This window comes from Anomaloglossus baeobatrachus, unplaced genomic scaffold (genome assembly GCF_048569485.1).
Source record: "Anomaloglossus baeobatrachus isolate aAnoBae1 unplaced genomic scaffold, aAnoBae1.hap1 Scaffold_5184, whole genome shotgun sequence".
In the NCBI taxonomy this organism is placed as follows: domain Eukaryota; kingdom Metazoa; phylum Chordata; class Amphibia; order Anura; family Aromobatidae; genus Anomaloglossus; species Anomaloglossus baeobatrachus.
This window is the reverse complement of record NW_027444548.1, coordinates 357-21,236: the sequence shown is the minus strand read 5'-3', so window position 1 is coordinate 21,236 and position 20,880 is coordinate 357. Positions and strand designations below refer to the sequence as shown.

The 20,880-nt window shown below is 46.7% G+C and overlaps 16 non-coding genes across 16 annotated transcripts; all 16 read right to left on the bottom strand.

Moving 5' to 3' along the window:
* Positions 1-348: 348 nt before the first annotated feature.
* Positions 349-539, bottom strand: LOC142282723 (U2 spliceosomal RNA). Its single transcript, XR_012744559.1, has one exon. It is a non-coding gene; the product is annotated as a U2 spliceosomal RNA (small nuclear RNA).
* Positions 540-1,656: 1,117 nt separating this feature from the next.
* LOC142282721 (U2 spliceosomal RNA) lies at positions 1,657-1,847 on the bottom strand. The gene has a single exon (XR_012744557.1). It is a non-coding gene; the product is annotated as a U2 spliceosomal RNA (small nuclear RNA).
* A 1,117-nt stretch (positions 1,848-2,964) lies between these two features.
* LOC142282719 (U2 spliceosomal RNA) lies at positions 2,965-3,155 on the bottom strand. Its single transcript, XR_012744556.1, has one exon. It is a non-coding gene; the product is annotated as a U2 spliceosomal RNA (small nuclear RNA).
* A 1,117-nt stretch (positions 3,156-4,272) lies between these two features.
* LOC142282718 (U2 spliceosomal RNA) lies at positions 4,273-4,463 on the bottom strand. The gene has a single exon (XR_012744555.1). It is a non-coding gene; the product is annotated as a U2 spliceosomal RNA (small nuclear RNA).
* Positions 4,464-5,580: 1,117 nt separating this feature from the next.
* LOC142282717 (U2 spliceosomal RNA) lies at positions 5,581-5,771 on the bottom strand. Its single transcript, XR_012744554.1, has one exon. It is a non-coding gene; the product is annotated as a U2 spliceosomal RNA (small nuclear RNA).
* A 1,117-nt stretch (positions 5,772-6,888) lies between these two features.
* Positions 6,889-7,079, bottom strand: LOC142282716 (U2 spliceosomal RNA). The gene has a single exon (XR_012744553.1). It is a non-coding gene; the product is annotated as a U2 spliceosomal RNA (small nuclear RNA).
* A 1,117-nt stretch (positions 7,080-8,196) lies between these two features.
* Positions 8,197-8,387, bottom strand: LOC142282715 (U2 spliceosomal RNA). Its single transcript, XR_012744552.1, has one exon. It is a non-coding gene; the product is annotated as a U2 spliceosomal RNA (small nuclear RNA).
* Positions 8,388-9,504: 1,117 nt separating this feature from the next.
* Positions 9,505-9,695, bottom strand: LOC142282714 (U2 spliceosomal RNA). The gene has a single exon (XR_012744551.1). It is a non-coding gene; the product is annotated as a U2 spliceosomal RNA (small nuclear RNA).
* Positions 9,696-10,812: 1,117 nt separating this feature from the next.
* On the bottom strand, positions 10,813-11,003 carry LOC142282713 (U2 spliceosomal RNA). Its single transcript, XR_012744550.1, has one exon. It is a non-coding gene; the product is annotated as a U2 spliceosomal RNA (small nuclear RNA).
* Positions 11,004-12,120: 1,117 nt separating this feature from the next.
* On the bottom strand, positions 12,121-12,311 carry LOC142282712 (U2 spliceosomal RNA). The gene has a single exon (XR_012744549.1). It is a non-coding gene; the product is annotated as a U2 spliceosomal RNA (small nuclear RNA).
* A 1,117-nt stretch (positions 12,312-13,428) lies between these two features.
* LOC142282711 (U2 spliceosomal RNA) lies at positions 13,429-13,619 on the bottom strand. Its single transcript, XR_012744548.1, has one exon. It is a non-coding gene; the product is annotated as a U2 spliceosomal RNA (small nuclear RNA).
* A 1,117-nt stretch (positions 13,620-14,736) lies between these two features.
* Positions 14,737-14,927, bottom strand: LOC142282726 (U2 spliceosomal RNA). The gene has a single exon (XR_012744562.1). It is a non-coding gene; the product is annotated as a U2 spliceosomal RNA (small nuclear RNA).
* A 1,117-nt stretch (positions 14,928-16,044) lies between these two features.
* On the bottom strand, positions 16,045-16,235 carry LOC142282725 (U2 spliceosomal RNA). Its single transcript, XR_012744561.1, has one exon. It is a non-coding gene; the product is annotated as a U2 spliceosomal RNA (small nuclear RNA).
* A 1,117-nt stretch (positions 16,236-17,352) lies between these two features.
* Positions 17,353-17,543, bottom strand: LOC142282724 (U2 spliceosomal RNA). The gene has a single exon (XR_012744560.1). It is a non-coding gene; the product is annotated as a U2 spliceosomal RNA (small nuclear RNA).
* Positions 17,544-18,660: 1,117 nt separating this feature from the next.
* LOC142282722 (U2 spliceosomal RNA) lies at positions 18,661-18,851 on the bottom strand. Its single transcript, XR_012744558.1, has one exon. It is a non-coding gene; the product is annotated as a U2 spliceosomal RNA (small nuclear RNA).
* Positions 18,852-19,968: 1,117 nt separating this feature from the next.
* Positions 19,969-20,159, bottom strand: LOC142282710 (U2 spliceosomal RNA). Its single transcript, XR_012744547.1, has one exon. It is a non-coding gene; the product is annotated as a U2 spliceosomal RNA (small nuclear RNA).
* Between the last annotated feature and the right edge of the window lie 721 nt (positions 20,160-20,880).

The window sequence follows — 20,880 nt, the reverse complement described above, 5'->3', positions numbered from 1 at the left end:
TTAGTATTTGACGTTCAGGTAACAACAGGTAACTTTATTTGGAGTGGAAGCAGAGAGATAACACCAGATGCCAATTGTAGATCCTCTCACACCTGTGGTCACTGCAGCATCTGACTCCACTTTGTCCAAAAGGGATCTATTCCATTCAATTACACATGATCTAGATTAGACTGACAACAAGATACTGCACGGGACATAGCAGAGTTGGTGAAGTTGAGTGGTGATGAGTTTGCTATTTGGATGAATAAAGCAAGTAAAAAGTGTGTTAGATAAAAATTCATTTCAATTCGCTAATCGGGCTAATATGAATCAGGTGAATCGAGTTCTGCTTTTGGAAACTGGGTTAAGAAGGGGTGCACCGTTCCTGGAGGTACTGCAATACCAGGTCAATGCGTGGAGTGGACAGAGCAAGCTCTTTTTCCATCTCCCTGTTCTAAAAATCCATTTAATATATGGTCCCCAGATAGGGGACGTATCAGATATTAAACTGATAAGAACAGATACTACACTTGATCTTAGCCAAAAGGCCGAGAAGCGATAACCAGAATTGGTTTGGGCCTCGAGTGGCACCCTGGCCTATGCCGGACACATCTTAGGGAGAGAGAGCGAGAGGGAGACAAACCCACGCCTACACAAGACATTTTGTCACCCAAGCCAACCCTTGAAAAGGCTGCTTTGCAGAGCAAAAACAAGAAGAATGGTGCGTTTTGCAGCTGCCGCCCACTGCAATGAATCTGAATAACTCCTCCTTTAGGGCGCAAGCAACTCCCCTCCCCCTTGCAGTCTTTCCAATTCACGATACAAAAAGACGGACAGGACAGGTTGCCTGACTTTCCGTCACTGCCACCCTTTGCCATCCTTACCCGTAGAAAGCCCTTTCATCATCCCCAAACCCTAATCTTTTCCCTTTCCTTCCCAGCCCCCAAACCCTGCCCTCTGTACCTTTCTCACCACCCGCTTCCCTTCTCCTGTCATCCCCCTACCACCCGGGAAAAAAAGAGATTGCCCCCTCCTTCCACTAGCCCACCCTCCCACCCAAAGAACAACTTCTTCTGCGCAGCTTGTTTTCTAGGCAGCAGCGCTATTGTGATGTCATCGGGGGGCATTGTGACAAGCCGCCAGTGTTCCGTCTCTTCATGTTGTGCACTGTTCAAACCGAAAATACATCAACAGGCAGGCTACAGAAAAGCTTACTAACAAAGGTTAGAGAGGGGCTTTCTCAGAGGGCTTTTTACAGTTTGTCTATTCCCAATTAGCCGGTTTAGTATACTTAATGAAAGTACTAATTCTTTCATAGGCCGCCCATTCTTAGTATTTGACGTTCAGGTAACAACAGGTAACTTTATTTGGAGTGGAAGCAGAGAGATAACACCAGATGCCAATTGTAGATCCTCTCACACCTGTGGTCACTGCAGCATCTGACTCCACTTTGTCCAAAAGGGATCTATTCCATTCAATTACACATGATCTAGATTAGACTGACAACAAGATACTGCACGGGACATAGCAGAGTTGGTGAAGTTGAGTGGTGATGAGTTTGCTATTTGGATGAATAAAGCAAGTAAAAAGTGTGTTAGATAAAAATTCATTTCAATTCGCTAATCGGGCTAATATGAATCAGGTGAATCGAGTTCTGCTTTTGGAAACTGGGTTAAGAAGGGGTGCACCGTTCCTGGAGGTACTGCAATACCAGGTCAATGCGTGGAGTGGACAGAGCAAGCTCTTTTTCCATCTCCCTGTTCTAAAAATCCATTTAATATATGGTCCCCAGATAGGGGACGTATCAGATATTAAACTGATAAGAACAGATACTACACTTGATCTTAGCCAAAAGGCCGAGAAGCGATAACCAGAATTGGTTTGGGCCTCGAGTGGCACCCTGGCCTATGCCGGACACATCTTAGGGAGAGAGAGCGAGAGGGAGACAAACCCACGCCTACACAAGACATTTTGTCACCCAAGCCAACCCTTGAAAAGGCTGCTTTGCAGAGCAAAAACAAGAAGAATGGTGCGTTTTGCAGCCGCCGCCCACTGCAATGAATCTGAATAACTCCTCCTTTAGGGCGCAAGCAACTCCCCTCCCCCTTGCAGTCTTTCCAATTCACGATACAAAAAGACGGACAGGACAGGTTGCCTGACTTTCCGTCACTGCCACCCTTTGCCATCCTTACCCGTAGAAAGCCCTTTCATCATCCCCAAACCCTAATCTTTTCCCTTTCCTTCCCAGCCCCCAAACCCTGCCCTCTGTACCTTTCTCACCACCCGCTTCCCTTCTCCTGTCATCCCCCTACCACCCGGGAAAAAAAGAGATTGCCCCCTCCTTCCACTAGCCCACCCTCCCACCCAAAGAACAACTTCTTCTGCGCAGCTTGTTTTCTAGGCAGCAGCGCTATTGTGATGTCATCGGGGGGCATTGTGACAAGCCGCCAGTGTTCCGTCTCTTCATGTTGTGCACTGTTCAAACCGAAAATACATCAACAGGCAGGCTACAGAAAAGCTTACTAACAAAGGTTAGAGAGGGGCTTTCTCAGAGGGCTTTTTACAGTTTGTCTATTCCCAATTAGCCGGTTTAGTATACTTAATGAAAGTACTAATTCTTTCATAGGCCGCCCATTCTTAGTATTTGACGTTCAGGTAACAACAGGTAACTTTATTTGGAGTGGAAGCAGAGAGATAACACCAGATGCCAATTGTAGATCCTCTCACACCTGTGGTCACTGCAGCATCTGACTCCACTTTGTCCAAAAGGGATCTATTCCATTCAATTACACATGATCTAGATTAGACTGACAACAAGATACTGCACGGGACATAGCAGAGTTGGTGAAGTTGAGTGGTGATGAGTTTGCTATTTGGATGAATAAAGCAAGTAAAAAGTGTGTTAGATAAAAATTCATTTCAATTCGCTAATCGGGCTAATATGAATCAGGTGAATCGAGTTCTGCTTTTGGAAACTGGGTTAAGAAGGGGTGCACCGTTCCTGGAGGTACTGCAATACCAGGTCAATGCGTGGAGTGGACAGAGCAAGCTCTTTTTCCATCTCCCTGTTCTAAAAATCCATTTAATATATGGTCCCCAGATAGGGGACGTATCAGATATTAAACTGATAAGAACAGATACTACACTTGATCTTAGCCAAAAGGCCGAGAAGCGATAACCAGAATTGGTTTGGGCCTCGAGTGGCACCCTGGCCTATGCCGGACACATCTTAGGGAGAGAGAGCGAGAGGGAGACAAACCCACGCCTACACAAGACATTTTGTCACCCAAGCCAACCCTTGAAAAGGCTGCTTTGCAGAGCAAAAACAAGAAGAATGGTGCGTTTTGCAGCCGCCGCCCACTGCAATGAATCTGAATAACTCCTCCTTTAGGGCGCAAGCAACTCCCCTCCCCCTTGCAGTCTTTCCAATTCACGATACAAAAAGACGGACAGGACAGGTTGCCTGACTTTCCGTCACTGCCACCCTTTGCCATCCTTACCCGTAGAAAGCCCTTTCATCATCCCCAAACCCTAATCTTTTCCCTTTCCTTCCCAGCCCCCAAACCCTGCCCTCTGTACCTTTCTCACCACCCGCTTCCCTTCTCCTGTCATCCCCCTACCACCCGGGAAAAAAAGAGATTGCCCCCTCCTTCCACTAGCCCACCCTCCCACCCAAAGAACAACTTCTTCTGCGCAGCTTGTTTTCTAGGCAGCAGCGCTATTGTGATGTCATCGGGGGGCATTGTGACAAGCCGCCAGTGTTCCGTCTCTTCATGTTGTGCACTGTTCAAACCGAAAATACATCAACAGGCAGGCTACAGAAAAGCTTACTAACAAAGGTTAGAGAGGGGCTTTCTCAGAGGGCTTTTTACAGTTTGTCTATTCCCAATTAGCCGGTTTAGTATACTTAATGAAAGTACTAATTCTTTCATAGGCCGCCCATTCTTAGTATTTGACGTTCAGGTAACAACAGGTAACTTTATTTGGAGTGGAAGCAGAGAGATAACACCAGATGCCAATTGTAGATCCTCTCACACCTGTGGTCACTGCAGCATCTGACTCCACTTTGTCCAAAAGGGATCTATTCCATTCAATTACACATGATCTAGATTAGACTGACAACAAGATACTGCACGGGACATAGCAGAGTTGGTGAAGTTGAGTGGTGATGAGTTTGCTATTTGGATGAATAAAGCAAGTAAAAAGTGTGTTAGATAAAAATTCATTTCAATTCGCTAATCGGGCTAATATGAATCAGGTGAATCGAGTTCTGCTTTTGGAAACTGGGTTAAGAAGGGGTGCACCGTTCCTGGAGGTACTGCAATACCAGGTCAATGCGTGGAGTGGACAGAGCAAGCTCTTTTTCCATCTCCCTGTTCTAAAAATCCATTTAATATATGGTCCCCAGATAGGGGACGTATCAGATATTAAACTGATAAGAACAGATACTACACTTGATCTTAGCCAAAAGGCCGAGAAGCGATAACCAGAATTGGTTTGGGCCTCGAGTGGCACCCTGGCCTATGCCGGACACATCTTAGGGAGAGAGAGCGAGAGGGAGACAAACCCACGCCTACACAAGACATTTTGTCACCCAAGCCAACCCTTGAAAAGGCTGCTTTGCAGAGCAAAAACAAGAAGAATGGTGCGTTTTGCAGCCGCCGCCCACTGCAATGAATCTGAATAACTCCTCCTTTAGGGCGCAAGCAACTCCCCTCCCCCTTGCAGTCTTTCCAATTCACGATACAAAAAGACGGACAGGACAGGTTGCCTGACTTTCCGTCACTGCCACCCTTTGCCATCCTTACCCGTAGAAAGCCCTTTCATCATCCCCAAACCCTAATCTTTTCCCTTTCCTTCCCAGCCCCCAAACCCTGCCCTCTGTACCTTTCTCACCACCCGCTTCCCTTCTCCTGTCATCCCCCTACCACCCGGGAAAAAAAGAGATTGCCCCCTCCTTCCACTAGCCCACCCTCCCACCCAAAGAACAACTTCTTCTGCGCAGCTTGTTTTCTAGGCAGCAGCGCTATTGTGATGTCATCGGGGGGCATTGTGACAAGCCGCCAGTGTTCCGTCTCTTCATGTTGTGCACTGTTCAAACCGAAAATACATCAACAGGCAGGCTACAGAAAAGCTTACTAACAAAGGTTAGAGAGGGGCTTTCTCAGAGGGCTTTTTACAGTTTGTCTATTCCCAATTAGCCAGTTTAGTATACTTAATGAAAGTACTAATTCTTTCATAGGCCGCCCATTCTTAGTATTTGACGTTCAGGTAACAACAGGTAACTTTATTTGGAGTGGAAGCAGAGAGATAACACCAGATGCCAATTGTAGATCCTCTCACACCTGTGGTCACTGCAGCATCTGACTCCACTTTGTCCAAAAGGGATCTATTCCATTCAATTACACATGATCTAGATTAGACTGACAACAAGATACTGCACGGGACATAGCAGAGTTGGTGAAGTTGAGTGGTGATGAGTTTGCTATTTGGATGAATAAAGCAAGTAAAAAGTGTGTTAGATAAAAATTCATTTCAATTCGCTAATCGGGCTAATATGAATCAGGTGAATCGAGTTCTGCTTTTGGAAACTGGGTTAAGAAGGGGTGCACCGTTCCTGGAGGTACTGCAATACCAGGTCAATGCGTGGAGTGGACAGAGCAAGCTCTTTTTCCATCTCCCTGTTCTAAAAATCCATTTAATATATGGTCCCCAGATAGGGGACGTATCAGATATTAAACTGATAAGAACAGATACTACACTTGATCTTAGCCAAAAGGCCGAGAAGCGATAACCAGAATTGGTTTGGGCCTCGAGTGGCACCCTGGCCTATGCCGGACACATCTTAGGGAGAGAGAGCGAGAGGGAGACAAACCCACGCCTACACAAGACATTTTGTCACCCAAGCCAACCCTTGAAAAGGCTGCTTTGCAGAGCAAAAACAAGAAGAATGGTGCGTTTTGCAGCCGCCGCCCACTGCAATGAATCTGAATAACTCCTCCTTTAGGGCGCAAGCAACTCCCCTCCCCCTTGCAGTCTTTCCAATTCACGATACAAAAAGACGGACAGGACAGGTTGCCTGACTTTCCGTCACTGCCACCCTTTGCCATCCTTACCCGTAGAAAGCCCTTTCATCATCCCCAAACCCTAATCTTTTCCCTTTCCTTCCCAGCCCCCAAACCCTGCCCTCTGTACCTTTCTCACCACCCGCTTCCCTTCTCCTGTCATCCCCCTACCACCCGGGAAAAAAAGAGATTGCCCCCTCCTTCCACTAGCCCACCCTCCCACCCAAAGAACAACTTCTTCTGCGCAGCTTGTTTTCTAGGCAGCAGCGCTATTGTGATGTCATCGGGGGGCATTGTGACAAGCCGCCAGTGTTCCGTCTCTTCATGTTGTGCACTGTTCAAACCGAAAATACATCAACAGGCAGGCTACAGAAAAGCTTACTAACAAAGGTTAGAGAGGGGCTTTCTCAGAGGGCTTTTTACAGTTTGTCTATTCCCAATTAGCCGGTTTAGTATACTTAATGAAAGTACTAATTCTTTCATAGGCCGCCCATTCTTAGTATTTGACGTTCAGGTAACAACAGGTAACTTTATTTGGAGTGGAAGCAGAGAGATAACACCAGATGCCAATTGTAGATCCTCTCACACCTGTGGTCACTGCAGCATCTGACTCCACTTTGTCCAAAAGGGATCTATTCCATTCAATTACACATGATCTAGATTAGACTGACAACAAGATACTGCACGGGACATAGCAGAGTTGGTGAAGTTGAGTGGTGATGAGTTTGCTATTTGGATGAATAAAGCAAGTAAAAAGTGTGTTAGATAAAAATTCATTTCAATTCGCTAATCGGGCTAATATGAATCAGGTGAATCGAGTTCTGCTTTTGGAAACTGGGTTAAGAAGGGGTGCACCGTTCCTGGAGGTACTGCAATACCAGGTCAATGCGTGGAGTGGACAGAGCAAGCTCTTTTTCCATCTCCCTGTTCTAAAAATCCATTTAATATATGGTCCCCAGATAGGGGACGTATCAGATATTAAACTGATAAGAACAGATACTACACTTGATCTTAGCCAAAAGGCCGAGAAGCGATAACCAGAATTGGTTTGGGCCTCGAGTGGCACCCTGGCCTATGCCGGACACATCTTAGGGAGAGAGAGCGAGAGGGAGACAAACCCACGCCTACACAAGACATTTTGTCACCCAAGCCAACCCTTGAAAAGGCTGCTTTGCAGAGCAAAAACAAGAAGAATGGTGCGTTTTGCAGCCGCCGCCCACTGCAATGAATCTGAATAACTCCTCCTTTAGGGCGCAAGCAACTCCCCTCCCCCTTGCAGTCTTTCCAATTCACGATACAAAAAGACGGACAGGACAGGTTGCCTGACTTTCCGTCACTGCCACCCTTTGCCATCCTTACCCGTAGAAAGCCCTTTCATCATCCCCAAACCCTAATCTTTTCCCTTTCCTTCCCAGCCCCCAAACCCTGCCCTCTGTACCTTTCTCACCACCCGCTTCCCTTCTCCTGTCATCCCCCTACCACCCGGGAAAAAAAGAGATTGCCCCCTCCTTCCACTAGCCCACCCTCCCACCCAAAGAACAACTTCTTCTGCGCAGCTTGTTTTCTAGGCAGCAGCGCTATTGTGATGTCATCGGGGGGCATTGTGACAAGCCGCCAGTGTTCCGTCTCTTCATGTTGTGCACTGTTCAAACCGAAAATACATCAACAGGCAGGCTACAGAAAAGCTTACTAACAAAGGTTAGAGAGGGGCTTTCTCAGAGGGCTTTTTACAGTTTGTCTATTCCCAATTAGCCGGTTTAGTATACTTAATGAAAGTACTAATTCTTTCATAGGCCGCCCATTCTTAGTATTTGACGTTCAGGTAACAACAGGTAACTTTATTTGGAGTGGAAGCAGAGAGATAACACCAGATGCCAATTGTAGATCCTCTCACACCTGTGGTCACTGCAGCATCTGACTCCACTTTGTCCAAAAGGGATCTATTCCATTCAATTACACATGATCTAGATTAGACTGACAACAAGATACTGCACGGGACATAGCAGAGTTGGTGAAGTTGAGTGGTGATGAGTTTGCTATTTGGATGAATAAAGCAAGTAAAAAGTGTGTTAGATAAAAATTCATTTCAATTCGCTAATCGGGCTAATATGAATCAGGTGAATCGAGTTCTGCTTTTGGAAACTGGGTTAAGAAGGGGTGCACCGTTCCTGGAGGTACTGCAATACCAGGTCAATGCGTGGAGTGGACAGAGCAAGCTCTTTTTCCATCTCCCTGTTCTAAAAATCCATTTAATATATGGTCCCCAGATAGGGGACGTATCAGATATTAAACTGATAAGAACAGATACTACACTTGATCTTAGCCAAAAGGCCGAGAAGCGATAACCAGAATTGGTTTGGGCCTCGAGTGGCACCCTGGCCTATGCCGGACACATCTTAGGGAGAGAGAGCGAGAGGGAGACAAACCCACGCCTACACAAGACATTTTGTCACCCAAGCCAACCCTTGAAAAGGCTGCTTTGCAGAGCAAAAACAAGAAGAATGGTGCGTTTTGCAGCCGCCGCCCACTGCAATGAATCTGAATAACTCCTCCTTTAGGGCGCAAGCAACTCCCCTCCCCCTTGCAGTCTTTCCAATTCACGATACAAAAAGACGGACAGGACAGGTTGCCTGACTTTCCGTCACTGCCACCCTTTGCCATCCTTACCCGTAGAAAGCCCTTTCATCATCCCCAAACCCTAATCTTTTCCCTTTCCTTCCCAGCCCCCAAACCCTGCCCTCTGTACCTTTCTCACCACCCGCTTCCCTTCTCCTGTCATCCCCCTACCACCCGGGAAAAAAAGAGATTGCCCCCTCCTTCCACTAGCCCACCCTCCCACCCAAAGAACAACTTCTTCTGCGCAGCTTGTTTTCTAGGCAGCAGCGCTATTGTGATGTCATCGGGGGGCATTGTGACAAGCCGCCAGTGTTCCGTCTCTTCATGTTGTGCACTGTTCAAACCGAAAATACATCAACAGGCAGGCTACAGAAAAGCTTACTAACAAAGGTTAGAGAGGGGCTTTCTCAGAGGGCTTTTTACAGTTTGTCTATTCCCAATTAGCCGGTTTAGTATACTTAATGAAAGTACTAATTCTTTCATAGGCCGCCCATTCTTAGTATTTGACGTTCAGGTAACAACAGGTAACTTTATTTGGAGTGGAAGCAGAGAGATAACACCAGATGCCAATTGTAGATCCTCTCACACCTGTGGTCACTGCAGCATCTGACTCCACTTTGTCCAAAAGGGATCTATTCCATTCAATTACACATGATCTAGATTAGACTGACAACAAGATACTGCACGGGACATAGCAGAGTTGGTGAAGTTGAGTGGTGATGAGTTTGCTATTTGGATGAATAAAGCAAGTAAAAAGTGTGTTAGATAAAAATTCATTTCAATTCGCTAATCGGGCTAATATGAATCAGGTGAATCGAGTTCTGCTTTTGGAAACTGGGTTAAGAAGGGGTGCACCGTTCCTGGAGGTACTGCAATACCAGGTCAATGCGTGGAGTGGACAGAGCAAGCTCTTTTTCCATCTCCCTGTTCTAAAAATCCATTTAATATATGGTCCCCAGATAGGGGACGTATCAGATATTAAACTGATAAGAACAGATACTACACTTGATCTTAGCCAAAAGGCCGAGAAGCGATAACCAGAATTGGTTTGGGCCTCGAGTGGCACCCTGGCCTATGCCGGACACATCTTAGGGAGAGAGAGCGAGAGGGAGACAAACCCACGCCTACACAAGACATTTTGTCACCCAAGCCAACCCTTGAAAAGGCTGCTTTGCAGAGCAAAAACAAGAAGAATGGTGCGTTTTGCAGCCGCCGCCCACTGCAATGAATCTGAATAACTCCTCCTTTAGGGCGCAAGCAACTCCCCTCCCCCTTGCAGTCTTTCCAATTCACGATACAAAAAGACGGACAGGACAGGTTGCCTGACTTTCCGTCACTGCCACCCTTTGCCATCCTTACCCGTAGAAAGCCCTTTCATCATCCCCAAACCCTAATCTTTTCCCTTTCCTTCCCAGCCCCCAAACCCTGCCCTCTGTACCTTTCTCACCACCCGCTTCCCTTCTCCTGTCATCCCCCTACCACCCGGGAAAAAAAGAGATTGCCCCCTCCTTCCACTAGCCCACCCTCCCACCCAAAGAACAACTTCTTCTGCGCAGCTTGTTTTCTAGGCAGCAGCGCTATTGTGATGTCATCGGGGGGCATTGTGACAAGCCGCCAGTGTTCCGTCTCTTCATGTTGTGCACTGTTCAAACCGAAAATACATCAACAGGCAGGCTACAGAAAAGCTTACTAACAAAGGTTAGAGAGGGGCTTTCTCAGAGGGCTTTTTACAGTTTGTCTATTCCCAATTAGCCGGTTTAGTATACTTAATGAAAGTACTAATTCTTTCATAGGCCGCCCATTCTTAGTATTTGACGTTCAGGTAACAACAGGTAACTTTATTTGGAGTGGAAGCAGAGAGATAACACCAGATGCCAATTGTAGATCCTCTCACACCTGTGGTCACTGCAGCATCTGACTCCACTTTGTCCAAAAGGGATCTATTCCATTCAATTACACATGATCTAGATTAGACTGACAACAAGATACTGCACGGGACATAGCAGAGTTGGTGAAGTTGAGTGGTGATGAGTTTGCTATTTGGATGAATAAAGCAAGTAAAAAGTGTGTTAGATAAAAATTCATTTCAATTCGCTAATCGGGCTAATATGAATCAGGTGAATCGAGTTCTGCTTTTGGAAACTGGGTTAAGAAGGGGTGCACCGTTCCTGGAGGTACTGCAATACCAGGTCAATGCGTGGAGTGGACAGAGCAAGCTCTTTTTCCATCTCCCTGTTCTAAAAATCCATTTAATATATGGTCCCCAGATAGGGGACGTATCAGATATTAAACTGATAAGAACAGATACTACACTTGATCTTAGCCAAAAGGCCGAGAAGCGATAACCAGAATTGGTTTGGGCCTCGAGTGGCACCCTGGCCTATGCCGGACACATCTTAGGGAGAGAGAGCGAGAGGGAGACAAACCCACGCCTACACAAGACATTTTGTCACCCAAGCCAACCCTTGAAAAGGCTGCTTTGCAGAGCAAAAACAAGAAGAATGGTGCGTTTTGCAGCCGCCGCCCACTGCAATGAATCTGAATAACTCCTCCTTTAGGGCGCAAGCAACTCCCCTCCCCCTTGCAGTCTTTCCAATTCACGATACAAAAAGACGGACAGGACAGGTTGCCTGACTTTCCGTCACTGCCACCCTTTGCCATCCTTACCCGTAGAAAGCCCTTTCATCATCCCCAAACCCTAATCTTTTCCCTTTCCTTCCCAGCCCCCAAACCCTGCCCTCTGTACCTTTCTCACCACCCGCTTCCCTTCTCCTGTCATCCCCCTACCACCCGGGAAAAAAAGAGATTGCCCCCTCCTTCCACTAGCCCACCCTCCCACCCAAAGAACAACTTCTTCTGCGCAGCTTGTTTTCTAGGCAGCAGCGCTATTGTGATGTCATCGGGGGGCATTGTGACAAGCCGCCAGTGTTCCGTCTCTTCATGTTGTGCACTGTTCAAACCGAAAATACATCAACAGGCAGGCTACAGAAAAGCTTACTAACAAAGGTTAGAGAGGGGCTTTCTCAGAGGGCTTTTTACAGTTTGTCTATTCCCAATTAGCCGGTTTAGTATACTTAATGAAAGTACTAATTCTTTCATAGGCCGCCCATTCTTAGTATTTGACGTTCAGGTAACAACAGGTAACTTTATTTGGAGTGGAAGCAGAGAGATAACACCAGATGCCAATTGTAGATCCTCTCACACCTGTGGTCACTGCAGCATCTGACTCCACTTTGTCCAAAAGGGATCTATTCCATTCAATTACACATGATCTAGATTAGACTGACAACAAGATACTGCACGGGACATAGCAGAGTTGGTGAAGTTGAGTGGTGATGAGTTTGCTATTTGGATGAATAAAGCAAGTAAAAAGTGTGTTAGATAAAAATTCATTTCAATTCGCTAATCGGGCTAATATGAATCAGGTGAATCGAGTTCTGCTTTTGGAAACTGGGTTAAGAAGGGGTGCACCGTTCCTGGAGGTACTGCAATACCAGGTCAATGCGTGGAGTGGACAGAGCAAGCTCTTTTTCCATCTCCCTGTTCTAAAAATCCATTTAATATATGGTCCCCAGATAGGGGACGTATCAGATATTAAACTGATAAGAACAGATACTACACTTGATCTTAGCCAAAAGGCCGAGAAGCGATAACCAGAATTGGTTTGGGCCTCGAGTGGCACCCTGGCCTATGCCGGACACATCTTAGGGAGAGAGAGCGAGAGGGAGACAAACCCACGCCTACACAAGACATTTTGTCACCCAAGCCAACCCTTGAAAAGGCTGCTTTGCAGAGCAAAAACAAGAAGAATGGTGCGTTTTGCAGCCGCCGCCCACTGCAATGAATCTGAATAACTCCTCCTTTAGGGCGCAAGCAACTCCCCTCCCCCTTGCAGTCTTTCCAATTCACGATACAAAAAGACGGACAGGACAGGTTGCCTGACTTTCCGTCACTGCCACCCTTTGCCATCCTTACCCGTAGAAAGCCCTTTCATCATCCCCAAACCCTAATCTTTTCCCTTTCCTTCCCAGCCCCCAAACCCTGCCCTCTGTACCTTTCTCACCACCCGCTTCCCTTCTCCTGTCATCCCCCTACCACCCGGGAAAAAAAGAGATTGCCCCCTCCTTCCACTAGCCCACCCTCCCACCCAAAGAACAACTTCTTCTGCGCAGCTTGTTTTCTAGGCAGCAGCGCTATTGTGATGTCATCGGGGGGCATTGTGACAAGCCGCCAGTGTTCCGTCTCTTCATGTTGTGCACTGTTCAAACCGAAAATACATCAACAGGCAGGCTACAGAAAAGCTTACTAACAAAGGTTAGAGAGGGGCTTTCTCAGAGGGCTTTTTACAGTTTGTCTATTCCCAATTAGCCGGTTTAGTATACTTAATGAAAGTACTAATTCTTTCATAGGCCGCCCATTCTTAGTATTTGACGTTCAGGTAACAACAGGTAACTTTATTTGGAGTGGAAGCAGAGAGATAACACCAGATGCCAATTGTAGATCCTCTCACACCTGTGGTCACTGCAGCATCTGACTCCACTTTGTCCAAAAGGGATCTATTCCATTCAATTACACATGATCTAGATTAGACTGACAACAAGATACTGCACGGGACATAGCAGAGTTGGTGAAGTTGAGTGGTGATGAGTTTGCTATTTGGATGAATAAAGCAAGTAAAAAGTGTGTTAGATAAAAATTCATTTCAATTCGCTAATCGGGCTAATATGAATCAGGTGAATCGAGTTCTGCTTTTGGAAACTGGGTTAAGAAGGGGTGCACCGTTCCTGGAGGTACTGCAATACCAGGTCAATGCGTGGAGTGGACAGAGCAAGCTCTTTTTCCATCTCCCTGTTCTAAAAATCCATTTAATATATGGTCCCCAGATAGGGGACGTATCAGATATTAAACTGATAAGAACAGATACTACACTTGATCTTAGCCAAAAGGCCGAGAAGCGATAACCAGAATTGGTTTGGGCCTCGAGTGGCACCCTGGCCTATGCCGGACACATCTTAGGGAGAGAGAGCGAGAGGGAGACAAACCCACGCCTACACAAGACATTTTGTCACCCAAGCCAACCCTTGAAAAGGCTGCTTTGCAGAGCAAAAACAAGAAGAATGGTGCGTTTTGCAGCCGCCGCCCACTGCAATGAATCTGAATAACTCCTCCTTTAGGGCGCAAGCAACTCCCCTCCCCCTTGCAGTCTTTCCAATTCACGATACAAAAAGACGGACAGGACAGGTTGCCTGACTTTCCGTCACTGCCACCCTTTGCCATCCTTACCCGTAGAAAGCCCTTTCATCATCCCCAAACCCTAATCTTTTCCCTTTCCTTCCCAGCCCCCAAACCCTGCCCTCTGTACCTTTCTCACCACCCGCTTCCCTTCTCCTGTCATCCCCCTACCACCCGGGAAAAAAAGAGATTGCCCCCTCCTTCCACTAGCCCACCCTCCCACCCAAAGAACAACTTCTTCTGCGCAGCTTGTTTTCTAGGCAGCAGCGCTATTGTGATGTCATCGGGGGGCATTGTGACAAGCCGCCAGTGTTCCGTCTCTTCATGTTGTGCACTGTTCAAACCGAAAATACATCAACAGGCAGGCTACAGAAAAGCTTACTAACAAAGGTTAGAGAGGGGCTTTCTCAGAGGGCTTTTTACAGTTTGTCTATTCCCAATTAGCCGGTTTAGTATACTTAATGAAAGTACTAATTCTTTCATAGGCCGCCCATTCTTAGTATTTGACGTTCAGGTAACAACAGGTAACTTTATTTGGAGTGGAAGCAGAGAGATAACACCAGATGCCAATTGTAGATCCTCTCACACCTGTGGTCACTGCAGCATCTGACTCCACTTTGTCCAAAAGGGATCTATTCCATTCAATTACACATGATCTAGATTAGACTGACAACAAGATACTGCACGGGACATAGCAGAGTTGGTGAAGTTGAGTGGTGATGAGTTTGCTATTTGGATGAATAAAGCAAGTAAAAAGTGTGTTAGATAAAAATTCATTTCAATTCGCTAATCGGGCTAATATGAATCAGGTGAATCGAGTTCTGCTTTTGGAAACTGGGTTAAGAAGGGGTGCACCGTTCCTGGAGGTACTGCAATACCAGGTCAATGCGTGGAGTGGACAGAGCAAGCTCTTTTTCCATCTCCCTGTTCTAAAAATCCATTTAATATATGGTCCCCAGATAGGGGACGTATCAGATATTAAACTGATAAGAACAGATACTACACTTGATCTTAGCCAAAAGGCCGAGAAGCGATAACCAGAATTGGTTTGGGCCTCGAGTGGCACCCTGGCCTATGCCGGACACATCTTAGGGAGAGAGAGCGAGAGGGAGACAAACCCACGCCTACACAAGACATTTTGTCACCCAAGCCAACCCTTGAAAAGGCTGCTTTGCAGAGCAAAAACAAGAAGAATGGTGCGTTTTGCAGCCGCCGCCCACTGCAATGAATCTGAATAACTCCTCCTTTAGGGCGCAAGCAACTCCCCTCCCCCTTGCAGTCTTTCCAATTCACGATACAAAAAGACGGACAGGACAGGTTGCCTGACTTTCCGTCACTGCCACCCTTTGCCATCCTTACCCGTAGAAAGCCCTTTCATCATCCCCAAACCCTAATCTTTTCCCTTTCCTTCCCAGCCCCCAAACCCTGCCCTCTGTACCTTTCTCACCACCCGCTTCCCTTCTCCTGTCATCCCCCTACCACCCGGGAAAAAAAGAGATTGCCCCCTCCTTCCACTAGCCCACCCTCCCACCCAAAGAACAACTTCTTCTGCGCAGCTTGTTTTCTAGGCAGCAGCGCTATTGTGATGTCATCGGGGGGCATTGTGACAAGCCGCCAGTGTTCCGTCTCTTCATGTTGTGCACTGTTCAAACCGAAAATACATCAACAGGCAGGCTACAGAAAAGCTTACTAACAAAGGTTAGAGAGGGGCTTTCTCAGAGGGCTTTTTACAGTTTGTCTATTCCCAATTAGCCGGTTTAGTATACTTAATGAAAGTACTAATTCTTTCATAGGCCGCTCATTCTTAGTATTTGACGTTCAGGTAACAACAGGTAACTTTATTTGGAGTGGAAGCAGAGAGATAACACCAGATGCCAATTGTAGATCCTCTCACACCTGTGGTCACTGCAGCATCTGACTCCACTTTGTCCAAAAGGGATCTATTCCATTCAATTACACATGATCTAGATTAGACTGACAACAAGATACTGCACGGGACATAGCAGAGTTGGTGAAGTTGAGTGGTGATGAGTTTGCTATTTGGATGAATAAAGCAAGTAAAAAGTGTGTTAGATAAAAATTCATTTCAATTCGCTAATCGGGCTAATATGAATCAGGTGAATCGAGTTCTGCTTTTGGAAACTGGGTTAAGAAGGGGTGCACCGTTCCTGGAGGTACTGCAATACCAGGTCAATGCGTGGAGTGGACAGAGCAAGCTCTTTTTCCATCTCCCTGTTCTAAAAATCCATTTAATATATGGTCCCCAGATAGGGGACGTATCAGATATTAAACTGATAAGAACAGATACTACACTTGATCTTAGCCAAAAGGCCGAGAAGCGATAACCAGAATTGGTTTGGGCCTCGAGTGGCACCCTGGCCTATGCCGGACACATCTTAGGGAGAGAGAGCGAGAGGGAGACAAACCCACGCCTACACAAGACATTTTGTCACCCAAGCCAACCCTTGAAAAGGCTGCTTTGCAGAGCAAAAACAAGAAGAATGGTGCGTTTTGCAGCCGCCGCCCACTGCAATGAATCTGAATAACTCCTCCTTTAGGGCGCAAGCAACTCCCCTCCCCCTTGCAGTCTTTCCAATTCACGATACAAAAAGACGGACAGGACAGGTTGCCTGACTTTCCGTCACTGCCACCCTTTGCCATCCTTACCCGTAGAAAGCCCTTTCATCATCCCCAAACCCTAATCTTTTCCCTTTCCTTCCCAGCCCCCAAACCCTGCCCTCTGTACCTTTCTCACCACCCGCTTCCCTTCTCCTGTCATCCCCCTACCACCCGGGAAAAAAAGAGATTGCCCCCTCCTTCCACTAGCCCACCCTCCCACCCAAAGAACAACTTCTTCTGCGCAGCTTGTTTTCTAGGCAGCAGCGCTATTGTGATGTCATCGGGGGGCATTGTGACAAGCCGCCAGTGTTCCGTCTCTTCATGTTGTGCACTGTTCAAACCGAAAATACATCAACAGGCAGGCTACAGAAAAGCTTACTAACAAAGGTTAGAGAGGGGCTTTCTCAGAGGGCTTTTTACAGTTTGTCTATTCCCAATTAGCCGGTTTAGTATACTTAATGAAAGTACTAATTCTTTCATAGGCCGCCCATTCTTAGTATTTGACGTTCAGGTAACAACAGGTAACTTTATTTGGAGTGGAAGCAGAGAGATAACACCAGATGCCAATTGTAGATCCTCTCACACCTGTGGTCACTGCAGCATCTGACTCCACTTTGTCCAAAAGGGATCTATTCCATTCAATTACACATGATCTAGATTAGACTGACAACAAGATACTGCACGGGACATAGCAGAGTTGGTGAAGTTGAGTGGTGATGAGTTTGCTATTTGGATGAATAAAGCAAGTAAAAAGTGTGTTAGATAAAAATTCATTTCAATTCGCTAATCGGGCTAATATGAATCAGGTGAATCGAGTTCTGCTTTTGGAAACTGGGTTAAGAAGGGGTGCACCGTTCCTGGAGGTACTGCAATACCAGGTCAATGCGTGGAGTGGACAGAGCAAGCTCTTTTTCCATCTCCCTGTTCTAAAAATCCATTTAATATATGGTCCCCAGATAGGGGACGTATCAGATATTAAACTGATAAGAACAGATACTACACTTGATCTTAGCCAAAAGGCCGAGAAGCGATAACCAGAATTGGTTTGGGCCTCGAGTGGCACCCTGGCCTATGCCGGACACATCTTAGGGAGAGAGAGCGAGAGGGAGACAAACCCACGCCTACACAAGACATTTTGTCACCCAAGCCAACCCTTGAAAAGGCTGCTTTGCAGAGCAAAAACAAGAAGAATGGTGCGTTTTGCAGCCGCCGCCCACTGCAATGAATCTGAATAACTCCTCCTTTAGGGCGCAAGCAACTCCCCTCCCCCTTGCAGTCTTTCCAATTCACGATACAAAAAGACGGACAGGACAGGTTGCCTGACTTTCCGTCACTGCCACCCTTTGCCATCCTTACCCGTAGAAAGCCCTTTCATCATCCCCAAACCCTAATCTTTTCCCTTTCCTTCCCAGCCCCCAAACCCTGCCCTCTGTACCTTTCTCACCACCCGCTTCCCTTCTCCTGTCATCCCCCTACCACCCGGGAAAAAAAGAGATTGCCCCCTCCTTCCACTAGCCCACCCTCCCACCCAAAGAACAACTTCTTCTGCGCAGCTTGTTTTCTAGGCAGCAGCGCTATTGTGATGTCATCGGGGGGCATTGTGACAAGCCGCCAGTGTTCCGTCTCTTCATGTTGTGCACTGTTCAAACCGAAAATACATCAACAGGCAGGCTACAGAAAAGCTTACTAACAAAGGTTAGAGAGGGGCTTTCTCAGAGGGCTTTTTACAGTTTGTCTATTCCCAATTAGCCGGTTTAGTATACTTAATGAAAGTACTAATTCTTTCATAGGCCGCCCATTCTTAGTATTTGACGTTCAGGTAACAACAGGTAACTTTATTTGGAGTGGAAGCAGAGAGATAACACCAGATGCCAATTGTAGATCCTCTCACACCTGTGGTCACTGCAGCATCTGACTCCACTTTGTCCAAAAGGGATCTATTCCATTCAATTACACATGATCTAGATTAGACTGACAACAAGATACTGCACGGGACATAGCAGAGTTGGTGAAGTTGAGTGGTGATGAGTTTGCTATTTGGATGAATAAAGCAAGTAAAAAGTGTGTTAGATAAAAATTCATTTCAATTCGCTAATCGGGCTAATATGAATCAGGTGAATCGAGTTCTGCTTTTGGAAACTGGGTTAAGAAGGGGTGCACCGTTCCTGGAGGTACTGCAATACCAGGTCAATGCGTGGAGTGGACAGAGCAAGCTCTTTTTCCATCTCCCTGTTCTAAAAATCCATTTAATATATGGTCCCCAGATAGGGGACGTATCAGATATTAAACTGATAAGAACAGATACTACACTTGATCTTAGCCAAAAGGCCGAGAAGCGATAACCAGAATTGGTTTGGGCCTCGAGTGGCACCCTGGCCTATGCCGGACACATCTTAGGGAGAGAGAGCGAGAGGGAGACAAACCCACGCCTACACAAGACATTTTGTCACCCAAGCCAACCCTTGAAAAGGCTGCTTTGCAGAGCAAAAACAAGAAGAATGGTGCGTTTTGCAGCCGCCGCCCACTGCAATGAATCTGAATAACTCCTCCTTTAGGGCGCAAGCAACTCCCCTCCCCCTTGCAGTCTTTCCAATTCACGATACAAAAAGACGGACAGGACAGGTTGCCTGACTTTCCGTCACTGCCACCCTTTGCCATCCTTACCCGTAGAAAGCCCTTTCATCATCCCCAAACCCTAATCTTTTCCCTTTCCTTCCCAGCCCCCAAACCCTGCCCTCTGTACCTTTCTCACCACCCGCTTCCCTTCTCCTGTCATCCCCCTACCACCCGGGAAAAAAAGAGATTGCCCCCTCCTTCCACTAGCCCACCCTCCCACCCAAAGAACAACTTCTTCTGCGCAGCTTGTTTTCTAGGCAGCAGCGCTATTGTGATGTCATCGGGGGGCATTGTGACAAGCCGCCAGTGTTCCGTCTCTTCATGTTGTGCACTGTTCAAACCGAAAATACATCAACAGGCAGGCTACAGAAAAGCTTACTAACAAAGGTTAGAGAGGGGCTTTCTCAGAGGGCTTTTTACAGTTTGTCTATTCCCAATTAGCCGGTTTAGTATACTTAATGAAAGTACTAATTCTTTCATAGGCCGCCCATTCTTAGTATTTGACGTTCAGGTAACAACAGGTAACTTTATTTGGAGTGGAAGCAGAGAGATAACACCAGATGCCAATTGTAGATCCTCTCACACCTGTGGTCACTGCAGCATCTGACTCCACTTTGTCCAAAAGGGATCTATTCCATTCAATTACACATGATCTAGATTAGACTGACAACAAGATACTGCACGGGACATAGCAGAGTTGGTGAAGTTGAGTGGTGATGAGTTTGCTATTTGGATGAATAAAGCAAGTAAAAAGTGTGTTAGATAAAAATTCATTTCAATTCGCTAATCGGGCTAATATGAATCAGGTGAATCGAGTTCTGCTTTTGGAAACTGGGTTAAGAAGGGGTGCACCGTTCCTGGAGGTACTGCAATACCAGGTCAATGCGTGGAGTGGACAGAGCAAGCTCTTTTTCCATCTCCCTGTTCTAAAAATCCATTTAATATATGGTCCCCAGATAGGGGACGTATCAGATATTAAACTGATAAGAACAGATACTACACTTGATCTTAGCCAAAAGGCCGAGAAGCGATAACCAGAATTGGTTTGGGCCTCGAGTGGCACCCTGGCCTATGCCGGACACATCTTAGGGAGAGAGAGCGAGAGGGAGACAAACCCACGCCTACACAAGACATTTTGTCACCCAAGCCAACCCTTGAAAAGGCTGCTTTGCAGAGCAAAAACAAGAAGAATGGTGCGTTTTGCAGCCGCCGCCCACTGCAATGAATCTGAATAACTCCTCCTTTAGGGCGCAAGCAACTCCCCTCCCCCTTGCAGTCTTTCCAATTCACGATACAAAAAGACGGACAGGACAGGTTGCCTGACTTTCCGTCACTGCCACCCTTTGCCATCCTTACCCGTAGAAAGCCCTTTCATCATCCCCAAACCCTAATCTTTTCCCTTTCCTTCCCAGCCCCCAAACCCTGCCCTCTGTACCTTTCTCACCACCCGCTTCCCTTCTCCTGTCATCCCCCTACCACCCGGGAAAAAAAGAGATTGCCCCCTCCTTCCACTAGCCCACCCTCCCACCCAAAGAACAACTTCTTCTGCGCAGCTTGTTTTCTAGGCAGCAGCGCTATTGTGATGTCATCGGGGGGCATTGTGACAAGCCGCCAGTGTTCCGTCTCTTCATGTTGTGCACTGTTCAAACCGAAAATACATCAACAGGCAGGCTACAGAAAAGCTTACTAACAAAGGTTAGAGAGGGGCTTTCTCAGAGGGCTTTTTACAGTTTGTCTATTCCCAATTAGCCGG